The following is a 15,439-nucleotide window of genomic DNA, read 5'->3' as shown; positions in this document are numbered from 1 at the left end:
GAAGGCAGGGGTGTCTCCCAGATTGTGAGGACAGTCCACCTCCTCTGCTATCTCCCCCTCTACCTGTCAGGTCCTGGGTGGCTGCCTGGAACCCTTGTTGCCCACATCCCAGACTTGGACATCCTGGTTCAGATCTGGGATGGACCCAGCAGCCTTGAGGACGGACAGGTCAAGCAAGAACTCTAACTGATGCTAAAGCCACCAACTTGGGGAACTGTGAGAGAAATGAATGGGGGAGGCAGAAGAAGATGTGTTGGAAGAGATGAGGAGGAATTTGATTTGGACCAGAGCCTTAGGGCAAGGTGGTAGGACTCATTAACCAGCAACTCAAACTGCAATGTGCACTTTCTTGTTTGGAGCAGCCAAGCTCCCAGGCCTTGCTTGGCATGCCTGTAGCATGCCTCAACATTCATTCCTCCAAGCACCCTGGTGTGTCCAACGTTGTGTTAAACTCTGTGGCAGAAAACAGAAATGCCCGGGACACAGCCCGGCAACCAAGGATCTGATCATGTTAAACCTCCTGTCGGCTGAATTCTCTCACATGATTTAAGTTATTTTCACCGCAGCCTCTCTGACTTACCTGCAAACCTCCTGTGATAGAAACTAACATGACTAAAACTTAGGGTTGCTGAGCTAGGACAAGGTAGACCTCTGTTAGGCAAGTCAGGGCCATTTGACTCTGTCCTCTGTGGCCCGAAATTGGCAGGTATATGCTCCCCTTCTTCTGGAAGGCCTTCACTGACTGGCCGGGGCTAAGTCCCTTTGCCTGAGCACCCTCAGCACCACGTGCTTTTCCTCATACCCTTCCTTACCCTGACCATGGGCTCCTGCCAGCCAAGGACTGGGCATAGTCCAAGTGCAGTGATTTCTAAACGTTTTGGTCTCATTACCCCAAAGAGCTTTTGCTTATGTGGTTATGTCTGTCAACATTTACATAAAAATTAAAACTCCAAAATTTTACAACATGAGAATATACATATTCCATTGACCTGCAGAGCAGTAGCATCCCACATGAAGCCTAATAAGAGAAGGAGAGTGGAAAGGGCAAATGACATCTTAGAATGGTTGCAAAAATAGTTGTGACCTTGCAGACCTCCTGAGTGGGACTTGGGGACCACTAGGGTGTTCAGATCACAGAACTGATGCTTTCTGCTAGATGCTGAAGAATTCATATTTCATGGATTCTAAGCTACACTTTTCTTCACATTTTAACAGAAATTATTATACCTTTTACAATTATAATTGGCAGTGTTTGTTCTTCTTCAATGTCCCTAAAGTAATGTTGTGTCTTTGAAGTGACAGTATTTTAGATTTGATGGAATGCAGCGTAACTAGTCAATTCTCCCAGGGCTCCAGGAGGCAGCTTGAGGCTTGTCACGATAGACTGAGCTTTGTGGGACAGGGTCATGGTGAGCTGGGTGTGGCACAGCTGAAGCAGATCTGGGTGGGGACAGATACGGACCGAGTGTGGCTAGGGGACCCGGAAGTGAGAAGGTCAACTGGGCAGGGAAGAGTGAACTTGAGCTGGGAGACCTCAGCTCAGCATGAGAGCTGCCTTCTCACCAGCAGGGCCCTTTCATCTCACGCAATGGGCAGAGCTTTGGCTGCCCACCTCTGGTGCCAGGCCTGCTCAAGGGCTGCTAAGTTCTGTTGCGGAAAAAGACACCACCATGTTTACCATGGTATGATGACCATCTCGGAAGAGTGCATGTGTCAAATGCTTGGTCCCCAGGGTGATGCTGTTGGGAGGTGGTAGAATGTGGCAAGGCCTAGTGCAGGTCCTTAAGTCACTAGGAGCATGCCATTAAAAGGGATTGTGGCAACCCAGCCCTCCTCTCTTTCTCTCCTTTTTGTGTCCCTAAGGTGAGCTGTTCTGCTCCACTGTGTACTCCCACCATGAGGTGCCACCTCAGCACAGGACCAAGGCAGTGGGGCCAGTGGATCATGGACTGGAACCTCCAAAACTGTCGTTCAAAATAAACCTTTTTTTCTCAATATATGAATTATCTCAGGTATTTCATTATAACAATGCAAAGATGACTGTTTTGCCCCATCACTGGCTAGGAATGGAATTTCTTTAGGGCCATCTTTCTCCCTCCTTTTTGGAGCCCCCATTACTGCTAAGCAATTCAATGGCAGCAGGGGAAAGAGCCCCGGGAGGTTTGCCTCCACCCCCCTGTCTCCAGTGCCCCTTCATTTTCACTGGGTACCCAGTTGGGAACTGAGGTGATTTTTAAAAATTAGGTGAAATTTCATATAATCTTGATAAAGATGTACATCTATTTATCCAACATACCAATCAAGATATAGAACATTCCCACCATCCCTGAAAGTTCCTTCCAATCTTTTCCAGTAAATCTATAGTTCTTTCTTTTATTGGCAACCACTGTTCTGATTTCCACTGCTATGGATTAAGTTTTGTCTGTTCTTGAACTTGACATAAATAAAGCTAATATGTACTCTTTTGTGTCTAGCTTCTTTCGCTCAACAGAATGTTTATGAGATCCATTTACAAGATTTTGCATTTTTTTTTCTTGTTAAGTAATGTATTTTGTTAATATATTACAATTTGTCTATCTGTTCTCCTAGTTGTGGACATTTGGGTTGCTTTTGGTCCTTGGCTATAAAGAATAAAACAGCTGTGAACATTCCTGTACATGTATTTTGGTTGACATATTTTTTTTTTCTCTTGGGTAATAGCATCAAAGAATGAGATGGAAATGGTTTATGCCAGAAGATAGGCATAGAATCGAAGGTGCATGATGTAAAGTGAACTAGTTTTTAGCTGGTTCTATCATTGTTTTTAAATTCTGTATGGAAATCCTGCCTGATCTGGGCAGACCACCCACATGACTTCCAATATGGTGGAATGGAATTCCTGATCAAACAGTTCTCCAAAGTGACTGTACCATTTCGTACTCCCACCAGCGATGAATGAGAGTTCTGTTGGCTCCACAACCTCACCGCCATTTGGTGTTGTCAGTCGTTTTAGTTTTGGTAGTTCTAGTTGAAAAAATAAGTTGTTTTGTTGTAGTTTTAGTTTGCACGTCGTGGATACCAATGGTGCCAAGCATCTTTTTATGTGGTGTTGGCCATTCGTGTGTCTTCTTTGGTGAAATGTCTGTTCAAGCCTTTAGGTCATTTGGAAATTTACATTATCTTTTAATTTTTCACTTGTAGGAAACCATTGCATATCCTACATATAAGTCCTTGGATGGTGACTATTTTCTCCCAGACTGACTGGCCTTTGCATTTTCTCAATTTTGTCTTTTCTTTAGAGGTTTATAATTTTGATCAAGTTTTGGAGTATACATTTTTAAATTTTTAATTTGTGATTATTGTTTTTTAGTGCCTTAATCTGAAAACAATCTTTGCCCACCTGCAAATTGGAGAAGACATTATCATTATCTTTCCTTCCAGAAGAATTATAGTTCTAGGTTCTATAAACAGGCCAATGGTCCACTTTTGTCGTCGTTGCTGGGGATCAAACACAGGGTCTTGCACCTGCTAGCAAGAACTCTACCACTGAGGCACCCCACCAGCCCCTTGGAACCATGTGTAATTGATTTTTATGTGTGATGTGAAGTAGAGGTTGAAGTTTATGCTCTCTCTCTCTCTCTCTTTTTTTTTTTTTTTTTTGGTACGGGGCACTCAACCACTGAGTCACATCCCCAGCCCTATTTTGTATTTTATTTAGGGACAGGGTCTCACTGAGTTGCTTAACACCTCATGTTTTGCTGAGTCTGGCTTTGAACTCATGATCTTCCTGCCTCAGCCTCTGGAGCCGCTGGTATTACAGGCGTAAACCACTGTGCCTGGCTGAGTGGTGCACACCTGTAATCCCAGTGACTCCAGAGGCTGAGTGGTTGAGCTTATTCTTTACCTTATGTATTCTAGCACCGTTTTGGAAACTTCTCACTGAATGCCTTGGCATTTTGGTCAAAAGTCAGTTGATAATTTAAACGCGGGTTTATTTCTGGATTCTTTGTTCTGTTATATTGATCTATTTTCTCTGTCCTATACCATTTCCCCCACTGTATTGATTACTGTAAGATTTCTTTTTCTTTTTCTTTCAACTGTAAGATTTCTAGTAATTATTAACATCAGGTAGTGCGAATCTTGTGGCTTTTTCCTTCTTTTTCAAGATTGCTTTAGTTTTTCTAGATCCTTAGGATATCCAAATAACTTTTAGAATTGACTTGCCAATCTCTACAAGAGAGCCTGTTGGGTATAAATTGGACTTGTGTTAAATCTGTACATCAATTTGAGGGAAAAAGACAAGACTGATGTTCAAATCCATGAATGTGGTATATTTTTCTATTTGATTAGATCATTGGTTCCTCTCACGAATGTTTTGTCATTTTCAGTAGAGGTCTTGAACATCTTTTTTATCCCACATTTTCAACATGTGCATACATAATGATGGGATTTGTCGTTACATATTCACCTTGTATGTCTTTTGTTAAATTTGTGCCTGTTTTATGTTTTTGATGGTATTTGTATATTTATTTCATTTTCCAAGTCTTTACTGATAATTCATAGACATAAACAGATTTTGGGAAGATTGACTGGCATATTAGTCCTTTTCATGTGGCCATAACATAATACTTAAGGCTGGGTACTATATAAAGAAAAGAGGTTTAGTTAGCTCATAGTTCTGGATATTCAAGAGCATGGTGCTGGTACCTGCTCAGCTCTGGTGAGGCCCTCATTGTGGATGGCATTGCAATGGCAGGAATGCACAGGAGAGAGATCCCCTGGTGGATACAAGACGTGAGAGGGCTGGAGGGGCAGGCCTACTCTGCTAAGTGGCTTTCACTCTCTGTACCTGAACTAATCCACTCCACACGACCAGCGACCAGCACTGACCCCTTACCAGGGCGGTGCTCTGATGAGCTCATCAGCTTCTACTAGGCTCCAACTCTCTTTTTTTTCCTTCCTTCCTTCCTTCCTTCCTTCCTTCCTTCCTTCCTTCCTTCCTTCCTTCCTTCCTTTCTCTCTTTCTTTCTTTCTGTACTGGGGATGGAACTGGGTACCTCAAGCCACCTGAACACGAGGAACAAGCTTTCAGCATGTGACTCTGGGGGGCAAACCCTTCCAAATCATAGCACCTTCTTGTATTCTGAAATCCTAATAATCCACAGACTCGTCATTTTTATTCTATTAGACTCCCTTGGTTCTATACACACCTGATCACGTCACCTGAGAACAGAGACAGCTCTTCCCCATCTTCGTGACTTATTTCATTCTTCAAGATGTCGACCAGTGGTGAGTGTGGACACCTGTACCCCGTTTCTGATCTTAGAAGGTTCACCATTTCACCATGAGTGTAATTTAGTGGTGGATTTTTCATGGATGCCCTTCCCAGTCGTGTGCCATGTTAACGATGTTTTAGTCAGTGACAAACCAACTCGTACTGCCCAGTGATGCTGTCCTCATCTTCGTTTAGTGCATGCTGTGGTGCTCACTCAAAGATGAAATCTTATAATGCTGCATGTCTCAAAATGAAGGACGACGCGAGGGTCCTGGAGTTGATGTCACCAAGTACCAAGGTCCACTGATGATCTCTTGTTCCTCTTCCTGTCGCCACTTCTGATCCAAGAGTCACCACTATGCTCATTTCCTGGATAATGAAGAACTTTGCTTAGTTTTTCAAAACCGTATACATGAATATCATGGTGCATGCTCTTTTCTGATTGGCATCCTGAACACTATGACTGTGAGCCGTCCGGGGTGTGTATTGGCAGTGGGTTCAGAGTCCTGGTTGCATAGTACTCCTCATATACCATGATTCCTTATCAGTCCTGCTTTCGGGGGATATTTGGGTGGCTTCCACTTTGGGGCTATTACCAACAGGGCCCCAGTCTGGCCCCATCCAGCCTCTGGGGCTTCCCTTTTGCCCAAGATCTCTCTTGGGACACGTACTCCCACCATGATGGCATACAGCCAAGTAAGCCCTCACCAGAGCTGAGCCAGTGTCAGCACCAGCTCCTTGAACCTCCAAACCTGTGAGTCAAATAAACCTCTTCTACTTATAAAGTGAGCTCGCCTCCGGTATTTCATTATAGTAACGAAAACTGGATTAACACAGGTGAAAGTGGAAAACTGACAACTATATTAAAGACAAGAGACAGATCTCAGGAAAACATAATTTATAAAAAAGGAAGAAAATACTAGCAGAATGAGAAAGGCAATATAAGTGCAGTGGAGAGTACGAATTGTAAAATCTTTTTTTCACACAATCCTGTCTAAGAAATACAAATATTCTAAATTGGATGGTTTTACGGAACAGTATAAATGGCCAAAATGGATTTGAGAAGTAGAAATCATAATGGTCTATAATCAAGGAAACTATTGAAAAAAAAGTTCTCAGGCAATTGTGTCAAAAAAAAAAAAAGTTCTGAACCATTTAACTGAGTGGTTCTTTCATGTGAAAGGAACAGCTAATTCTATTGATGCATCAATTAATTTTAGGCATAGATTGCATATTCTGACACAAAAATCTGACAAATAAAAGAGAAAAACATCACTTTAGCTATGAATAGAGACCCAGAAATTCAATAGCACATCAGAAGAACAGTGAAGCACCGCTGGGTAGAAGGTCTCAGGGAAAAAGGACATACGTCGTTTTCGAAAATCTATTTGGGGAGAAATGGCTTTGTGAAAAAAAAAAACGCTTAAAAAGTAATTGCTATTCAACTTGAAACACATAGAGAAGCAGAAAGGAAAGAAACACATCTATTGTGAAAACCCACGATGACCACTACTAATGCTCCATTATTCTCCCTCCACATGAACATGTTTATGAGCGTGTGTGTGTGTGTGTGTGTGTGCACGCGCGTGAACCCCCAGCTGGGGGCAGTTTTGACCTCCCCCAAACAGGAGCTTCAGCAATGGTTGGCGACATTTCAGTTTTTACAACTGGGGGTGACGTAGGAGCCCACACTGGCCGGCACCTTGAGTTTGACATTTGAGGCCAATGTCAGTTCAGAGCCCCCCTGTACTGCTGACCTGCTGACCTGTGAAATAGTAAGCGTGGGTTTTATTTTTTTAATTATTATTATCATTTTTTTGTGCTTGTAGGTGGACCGAATGTCTTCATTTCACTTGTTTATTTTTGTGGGGTGCTGAGGATCGAACCCAGTGCCTCACACGTGCGTGGCAAGCACTCTGCCCCTGAGCCCCAGCCCCAGCCCTGTGGGTTGTTTTAAACCACTAAATTTGTGGTGATATGTTAAAGCGACAACAAAAAATCTGATTTTTCTGGCATGATTAAAACTTCTTTTATACATCTCGGTGTGAATCTTTGTCCCTTTTAAAAGCTCCCCACGCTGCTCTCTAGAGAATCTTTTTTCAGGGCTGGGGTTGTGGCTCAGAGGTAGAGCACTCTCCTGGCACGCATACAACACTGGCTTCCATCCTCAGCACCACATAAAAATGGAATAAAGGTATTGTTATAACTAAAAATAAATTTAAAAAAGAAGAAAATCTTTTTTCAGTTTATCATCATATTTGAGAGAACTGGCTACACCTGCCCTCATCCACAATTAGTGAAGTCAATTGAAACACATCCTTTAATTTGATAAGTAAAAACATATACCCCATACCATAATATTTTGTTAATTTTTTATTCAGAAAATTAAAAGGGCAGATATTTGCTATATATATGTATATATATATGTATGATTTTTTTTTTCAAAAAACAACCTTTGGGATTCATCAGTTCTTAAATTTTTCTATTTTCTAATTACTTCACTCCTAACTTTAATATTAATTTCCTTCTCTTTTTTTATGTGGTTCTTTTCCTAACTTTAAAAAATTGCTAGTGAAGATGAACTTTTTAAAAAAAAATCATGTTCATTATGTCTCAGTCTACAAATTGGAGGAAATATCACCTATAGGCAATAATGATTAATAATATGAGATAATAAACAGCTCAGAACTTGGAAATACTATCACCCAGATCCTGTCTACAGCTGGGCCATTGGACTAATCCGGTTCCCACTGTTGTCAACACACTGCAGGGGACATCCTGGCTCTTCTTCACAGGGGACATCCTCTTCTACTACTGCTAATTCCTTCTGCAGCCTCCCCAGCAGGAGTGTGAAAAAAATTTTTTTTTTCAACTTAAACATTTCTTAAAAAAAGAATGATATTTCTTTAAAATAAATAATATTTATCTGAGTTTTTCAGAATACTGTTCAGAAAATCAAAAGGCCACAATTAGGATTATAAATTGGAACTACATCTTGAGGTGAGTTGTTTTGGACCAATGAAGTGATACCAGAAGATTTAACTTTTTAATTAAAATGAAATACTTTGTTTTTCTGCACAGACCAGCTGTATGGGTAACACAGACATTTCCGACAATACAGAAAGTCAGCTGTGGTGGTTTCCCAGAGCCGAGAGCCTTTACCACCAAGCTCCAAGCAGCAGGGGTGTATTGTCTCTGGGTTCCAGAGCCCTGCAGCAGGCAGGTTCCTTCTGGGCTGTGAGGCAGAGTCCCCTACAGCCTCGCCCCCAGCCTCTGCAGCTTGACTGGCAATCTGTGTTCCTGGGTGGTGTAGTTTAGATCTGAAAATCCCCCGGGACTCACCTGTGTTGAAGGTCAGGGTCCCCGCTGGTAGCACTTTTGGGAGGTGGAGGAAACTTGAGGAGGTGAGGCCTAGTTGGTCTAAGAACTGGGCCCTAGGGGCATGTCCTTGAAGGGCCTTTCTTGTCACCCACCCCATCCTCTCCCTGCCTCTCTTTCTCTGCTTCTTGGCTACCATGAGGTGAGTAGCCCTGCTCCACCGTGTTCTCCTGGCCTGGTTGTTCTGTCTCGCCAAAGGCCTGAGACAGAGGCTGAGTGACCATAGACTGAACTCTGAAACCTTGAGCCAAAGTAATTCTTTCCTTCTTTAAGTTGATTTTCTCAGGTATTTTGGCACAGTGTCAGAAAGCTGACCAATTAACCCATATGGTATATAGACACGTCACCTGACCTCAGCTTCCTTCGTCTTCACATGTCTTCTTTTCTGTGTGTCTGTAGCCCAATTTCCCTTTTTCATAAGGACACCAGTCGTTGGATTAGGGCCCATCCTAATGACCCCATCTAGCTAAAGGCATCTCTAAGAACCCCATTTCCTGTTCCTGAGGTACTGGGGATTAGGACTTCAACATATGAATTGGCAGGAGGTGGGGAGGCAAGAATTCAACTGTCATCAGCTTCTCAGGATAGCTGCTGTCGTTCATATCGACAGGCCCTTGGTGTCCACTTTCCTGCATCTTCTTTCCATGCACATTGCACACCCACAGGGTGCATTTTGTACAGAGGGGGACCATGTCGTTTCTTGAGCTGCCTTTTCCCTTAAAATGTCTGAACATCTTTCCATGTCAGCAGACACTGATTATATTCTAATGGGTGTATAGGCTTCTACCTTTTGATGCAAGGCTTTTTATTGGATTGGAGAATTCTTAGGGTTTTTCCAAAATTTTTTTTGTAGATGGACACAACATCTTTCTCTATTTTTACACGGTGCTGAGGATGGAACCCAGTGCTTCATGTGCGAGGTAAGTCTCTACCACTGAGCCACAACCCCAGCACCCCCCGGCCTGCGTTTTAATTGAGGAACTTGAGAATGAGGACACTCCTTCAATGACCAAGAAGGAGCAAGATGGAAATGAAGATTCCATTACACGCAGGTCCTGGGTGTACACTGCCCGCTGGAAGCCACACACCACTGAGGTGTGGAGCCCGTGGGGAACTGGAGACTGGGCCTGGAGCACTTCCCTCATGGGGCGAGGGCGGGGAACATCAGTGGGGCAGTGACTGGGCAGTGTAAAGCTGGTGCAAAACTGTTACCGCTGTTGACCGGTGGCGAGTCCTTGCTTCCCCAATGTTGAAGAATAACACCAGAGAAGCACAGGCCGAGGCAAGGTCAGAGTGGAAATGAGAAGTTTATTAAAGGACAGCAGAAAAGACTCCCCCCCCCCAGGAAGAAGGGGACCCAAGAGGTGGAAGCCATTGAAGGGCGAATGTGTTCCCCTTTTTATAGTTTTTGGTGATGGAATGTAGGTGGGACACAGGTGGGCCAAAGAAGTAATCTGGGCACTTCCAAGTCAAGTTTGGGACGGGCTATCTCCAAATCTGTTGGGGGCTGTTTCCTGGGCTCCATTAACATTCCCAGAGTCGCTCAGCTTTTCCTGAATTCATTCTCAGCATGGCCTCCGTTTTAGATTTCACTGGATATTAGACCCGATTTACCTAACTACACTGATTACCTAATTTTAAATCTGGCTTCAAAACCCTTTCCTGCAAGGAGCTGGGCTCTGGGCTGACCCTCTAAACTCCACGCCCAGAGCAGGGGTCAAGGCGCCTGTCACTCACAGCCTGCACCTCGCGAAGTAGCTGACGGCCCTTCAGCAACGCTGTGGCTCTTCACACCCTCCTTCCTCTTGTCCTCTCCTGACCGTCCCCCTTCAGCCAGGGCAGTCCTGTCCCACCGCTGAGGACAAACCTTGAGGTGCTCCTGGTCCCCCCTTCATCTCACATCCCCCACCGAATCTCTCTGCATGTCCCCGGGGGCCGCCTCCCAAGCCTGTCCGAGCCGCCCGCGTCTCCCGCCGTGGTCCCTCCCTCTGTCACCTGGAGCGGCTCACCTGGGTCGTCTTAGGACCCCGACCGCCTCTGTTCCTGCGGCCGCCAGAGGGCGCACGTGAAGTCGCGAATCCGAGGGGGCCTCGCCGGGCGGAAACCTTCCGCCCCCCCATTCCAGCCCCGGTGACCGGAGCCCGGCCGGGCCTCGCCTCCGGGGCCTCCCGTCCTCACCCCGCGTTCCCGGCACGCGACGCCCGGCGCCTGCGGGGCTCCCGTACCGCTGCAGGAACGTCCCCGCCAGGTCGCGTGGTGCTCCCCCAGGTGTCCGCCCAGGTGTCCCCTCATCGTGTCCGCCAGCCCCGGCCTCTGGGTGTCCCTGCCTCCCTCTGCCCCACCGCTGTGACTTCTCTCCGTTGCTCACGGGGTGTGACCGCCCTTCTCCGTCCCCGCTGCGGCCCGGGTGCGTGGCCCCAGGACAAAGGTGGCTTCCCCCAGCGTCGGCAGCGCCTGGTGCCGGGAGCGAGCCCCGGCCACCGCGGGGCGCCACAGAACTGGCCGGGAGGGGACCCGGCAGGTGCTGGGCCACCATTTCTCTTTAGCACGTGCCTGTTGGGGGGCAGAAGGGACCGTATTGTGCCTGGCACTTCTCCTGGCTCTCAGCGTTTGTTGTCTTGCATGTGCATTTCCTCTGAAGAGCCTGCCCTGTCCCGAGCTTTTCTGTTTGTGTGCTACATTCATAAAAAGCAGAAAAGGCCCCTGTATATGTTAAGAATATTAGCTCGGTCGTCAGGACTCACGGAGATTTTTTTTCATTTTGACATCTGCTTCTTTATTGCATACTTGGGTTTTTTTTGATATGTGAATATTTACATTATGATTTTATTTCCATTATGATTTCTTCCTACAGTTTCTGTCTTTTTAAAACTTCTGTAGTCACTGATATATTCTTCCAGCGCTACACACACACACACACACACACACACTCCTTCAAATGTAAATTATTGGTCACCATTACATTTAATTTTTAAAAACGTTCTTGACAATTGTAAAAATGCGTTGTCTTGTCAAGACAAGTTTTAGATGGTTTTGCTATTTAATGGCAAAAACTTATTGGGATTTTAATTGGGTTTGATTTAATTTGGGGAGAATCCACATTTTCAAAATCTTCCCAGCCAAAGAATGTGGTTTGTCTGTTTGCTTTAAGCTTTATGCCCTCAGTTGAGCTTTGCGCCTTTGTTTACACAGGTCATAAACTGATTCTGGAATTCTCTATTTGAAGTTACTATTACTGAGGCCAGCCTTCACTGGACACCATCTAAGGCCGGTTCCTCTTCCTGCAGTGCGGGTACCTGGCCAGAGGAGGCCCGTTCCAGAACCATGAACTTTGAGGAGGTGGCCTGCAGCAGCACTGCCCTGGTCCAGCCTCTGGAAGCCTTTGGGTCTCGGCTCCTGGCCACCGGTTTTGACCTCACCTCCCTTGGATTTCCTTCCCAGCTAGACGTTTGAGTCACCTCTGGTGAAGGAAGGCTAACGATTCTAAATATTTTAGTTTCAAAAAAGAAAGCAAAGACAATTTGGAAGATGGATGTGAAAAAAGTCACCTTTAAAGCCAAATCCACCCTTTATTCATTCATTCAACCCCTATTGGTTGAGGGCATCTCAAGGACAAGGCTGTGGGGATTCAGGCATAAGAGGGCCCCCCTCCTGCCTTGCATTTATGTTATTGTGAAAGGAGTCAGGAATAAATAAGTAAATAACAGTGGTTGTTTTCAGCAGTGTCCAGTGCTTTGAAGAAACGAAATCGGTGGAGTATTGGAATGGAGGGGAGAGCGGTGCTTAAGGACATCCCCCACCTGTGGGGCCTCCCCATTATTCTTATCAGTACAAAAGGGCACGTCTAGGAATGAGTAACCGCCCTGTGGACCCATTCCACAGTTCACCTGTCGAAGTCTTAATCCCCAGTAATTCAGAATGTGGCTGTATTTGGAATTACAGTATAATAAAATAATAAGGTAATTAAGTTAAAGTGAAGTCATCAGAGTAAGTTCCAACCTACCGCAACTGGTGTCCTTATAAGAAGAGATTAGGACACAGATACACGCAGAGGGAGGCCCACGTGAGACACAGGCGGGCACTTGTTTTCTCATCCTTCTTCCTTTCTGCAGAGAGACCCCCAAGGAACAGAGCTTCTTCCTCCTTGTCTTCCTAGGCCCAAGTTGTTACAATGTGTAATTCAAGAAGTCATTCAGTACAGCTATCAGGAGAGAAGAGTTTTCAGTGCTTACTACAGCACACTTCAAAGTGTTTGGCATGCATATTTCTCTTCATTTGCACAAACTGGTTTGCAAAGATACCACTTTTATTTGGGTCTTACAGACAAGAAAACCAAGGTACAAAAGGGTGAAGGCACTTGCTCAAGGTCACACATTTAGTAGATGCAAGAGCCAGAGTTTGTATCTAGGCTACCTAGCCCCGTAACCTAGAGCTCTTACCTGCTAGCTACAGAGAACGAGGCGGGAAGGCTGTGGGAAAAGGGTAACGGAGGAGAATAAGAACCAAGAAGAAGTGCCAAGTTGGGCAGAGATGACTTAAAATTAGGAACAGTCTTTTTTAGTAACCAGTCTTCAGAGAAAACTTGAGGTCTGGGATGGAGCTCAGTGGTAGAGAATTAGTCTAGCAGGCATGAGGCCCTGGGCTGAAAGAAACAAAATAAGACAAAACAAAACAAAAACAACAAAAAACTTGAAAACTCTTTATTCTTTTATAATTATCTTACATTCGTGTACCAAATGTCTTTATAACTAATGCTCATTTTAAAATATCTGTAATGAGACCCTTTGTCCTGTTTCCCAATAATTAAGCCACAAAATATGTAAACTTGGTATTATTTCTTCTTTTAATTTTTAATTCACCACTGAAGCCATTTGGATCTGGGATTTTCTTTGTGAGGAGGTCTTATAGTTACAAACGTAGTTTTTATTTGCAGAGAAGGCTATTTCAGTTATCTGTTTCATCTTATTTCTATTTTTGTAAATTGTGTATTTTAAGGATTTATCTATTTTATCTGGGTTGTCAAATTTGTTTTCACAGAACTGTCCTGTTATTTCCTTATCTATGTTATATCTGTAAGATCTGTAGTAATGCTCCTCCCTCTTCCATCCCCTCCTCCTCTTCCTCCTCCTCCTTCTTCTTCTCTACAAATGTCAGGGCAAGTTGGTTGGTAATGTTGAAATCTCCTATATTCTCACTAACTTTTTTTTTAACAGTATTTTTTAGAGAAGTTTTATATTTACAGGAAAATTGCAAATATGATATAGAGAGTTCCCATATATCCATACCCATTTTCCACTATTATTAGTTTTATGTTGGTAAGTACTTTTATTACTATTAATGGATCAATATTGATATCATTATTTTTATTTTTTTGGTACTGGGGATTGAATTCAGAGGCACTTGACTACTGAGCCACATCCCCAGCACTTTTTTTGTATTTTATTTAGAGACTAGGTCTCACTAAGTTGCTTAGGCCCTTGCTAAATTGCTGAGGTTGGCTTTGAACTCACAATCCTCCTGTCTCAGCCTTCAGAGCCGCTGGGATTACAGGCATGCATCACTGTGCCTAGTTTGATATCTTTATTAACTAAAGTTCATGCTGTATTCAGATTTTCTTAGTTTTTGCTTAGTGTGCTTTTTCTGTTCCAAGATCTCATCCCGGATATCCCAGTCCATTTGGTGGTCATGAATCCCTGGGCTCCCTGGGCTCTGAGAGTTGATCAGCCTTTCCTGGTTCTGATGACCTGGATGGTGGTAAGATACTTTGTAGACTCTCCGTGCTTTGAGGTTTGTCTGATGTTCTTCCATGACTAGACTGGGGTTACAGAGACAAAGACCACAGAGGTAAAGTGCCATTTTTATCCTAACACATAAGGGACACATGTCATCAGCGTGACATCCCTGTTGATGTTATTCCTGACACCCAGTCAAGGTGGTCTGTGGAGCTCCCTCCCCTGTGAAATCACTCTTTGTTCCGTGCCCTGTTCTTTGGGAGGAAGCCACTGTGCACAGCCCCTGCTTAGGGAGTGCCCCGCCTCCTGGAGGACAGGCTGTTTACAGGGATTATTTGGAATTCTGCGTGGGAGATTCGTCTGTCCCCATTTATTTGTTTATTTAACCCTTTATTTGTGCCAGCGTGGGTACATGAATATTTATTTTATTCTTTGGACCACTTACTTGGATTGCTCAAACTCTTCTGGCATTGGCCACAGGAAACTCTTTCAGAACAACAACAGAATTATTACCCTATACTTTCTAGAAATAGATAAAAAGGAAACAATGTCCTTCTTCATTTCATTTAAAAATAAGCTACATTTATAAAACATTATCCTAAGAATTATTGTTCTGCTGAGCTTTCATCTGAACAATTGCATAATCACTTAATCATGGCACTGAAATTAAGCAAGAGAACATTGAAAATTGCTTGATATGAAAGACAAAAACTTGCTGAGATTTTTGGATCAATAGAGGAAATGTGTTAACAATTACAAAAACATTACATTTATAATATCTAGAAATCAGATAAGATGGCAACAACTTACTAATAAGATTCACATTTATAAGATGTACGCTTACTAAACACAATCCTAAGAATTCTATTCCATTTGTATTATCATCTATCTCAGATAGCAAAAAAAAAAAAAAAAAAAAAAAAAAAGAAAAAGAAAATTTAAAAAAATACTTTGGAAGAAATACAAAAATTATTCTTGTGTTTCTGAACTATTTTAACGGACGCATTAACAAGGATAAAAATGGGCTACCTGCAAGTAGAACGAGATGGAAGCGATTATAAGATCCACATTTAAA

The sequence above is a fragment of the Marmota monax genome, unplaced genomic scaffold, assembly GCF_021218885.2.
Source record: "Marmota monax isolate L192 unplaced genomic scaffold, Marmota_monax_Labrador192_F-V1.1 WCK01_AAM20220418_F8-fsc00041, whole genome shotgun sequence".
Lineage (NCBI taxonomy): Eukaryota > Metazoa > Chordata > Mammalia > Rodentia > Sciuridae > Marmota > Marmota monax.
This window is presented reverse-complemented; position numbering follows the sequence as displayed.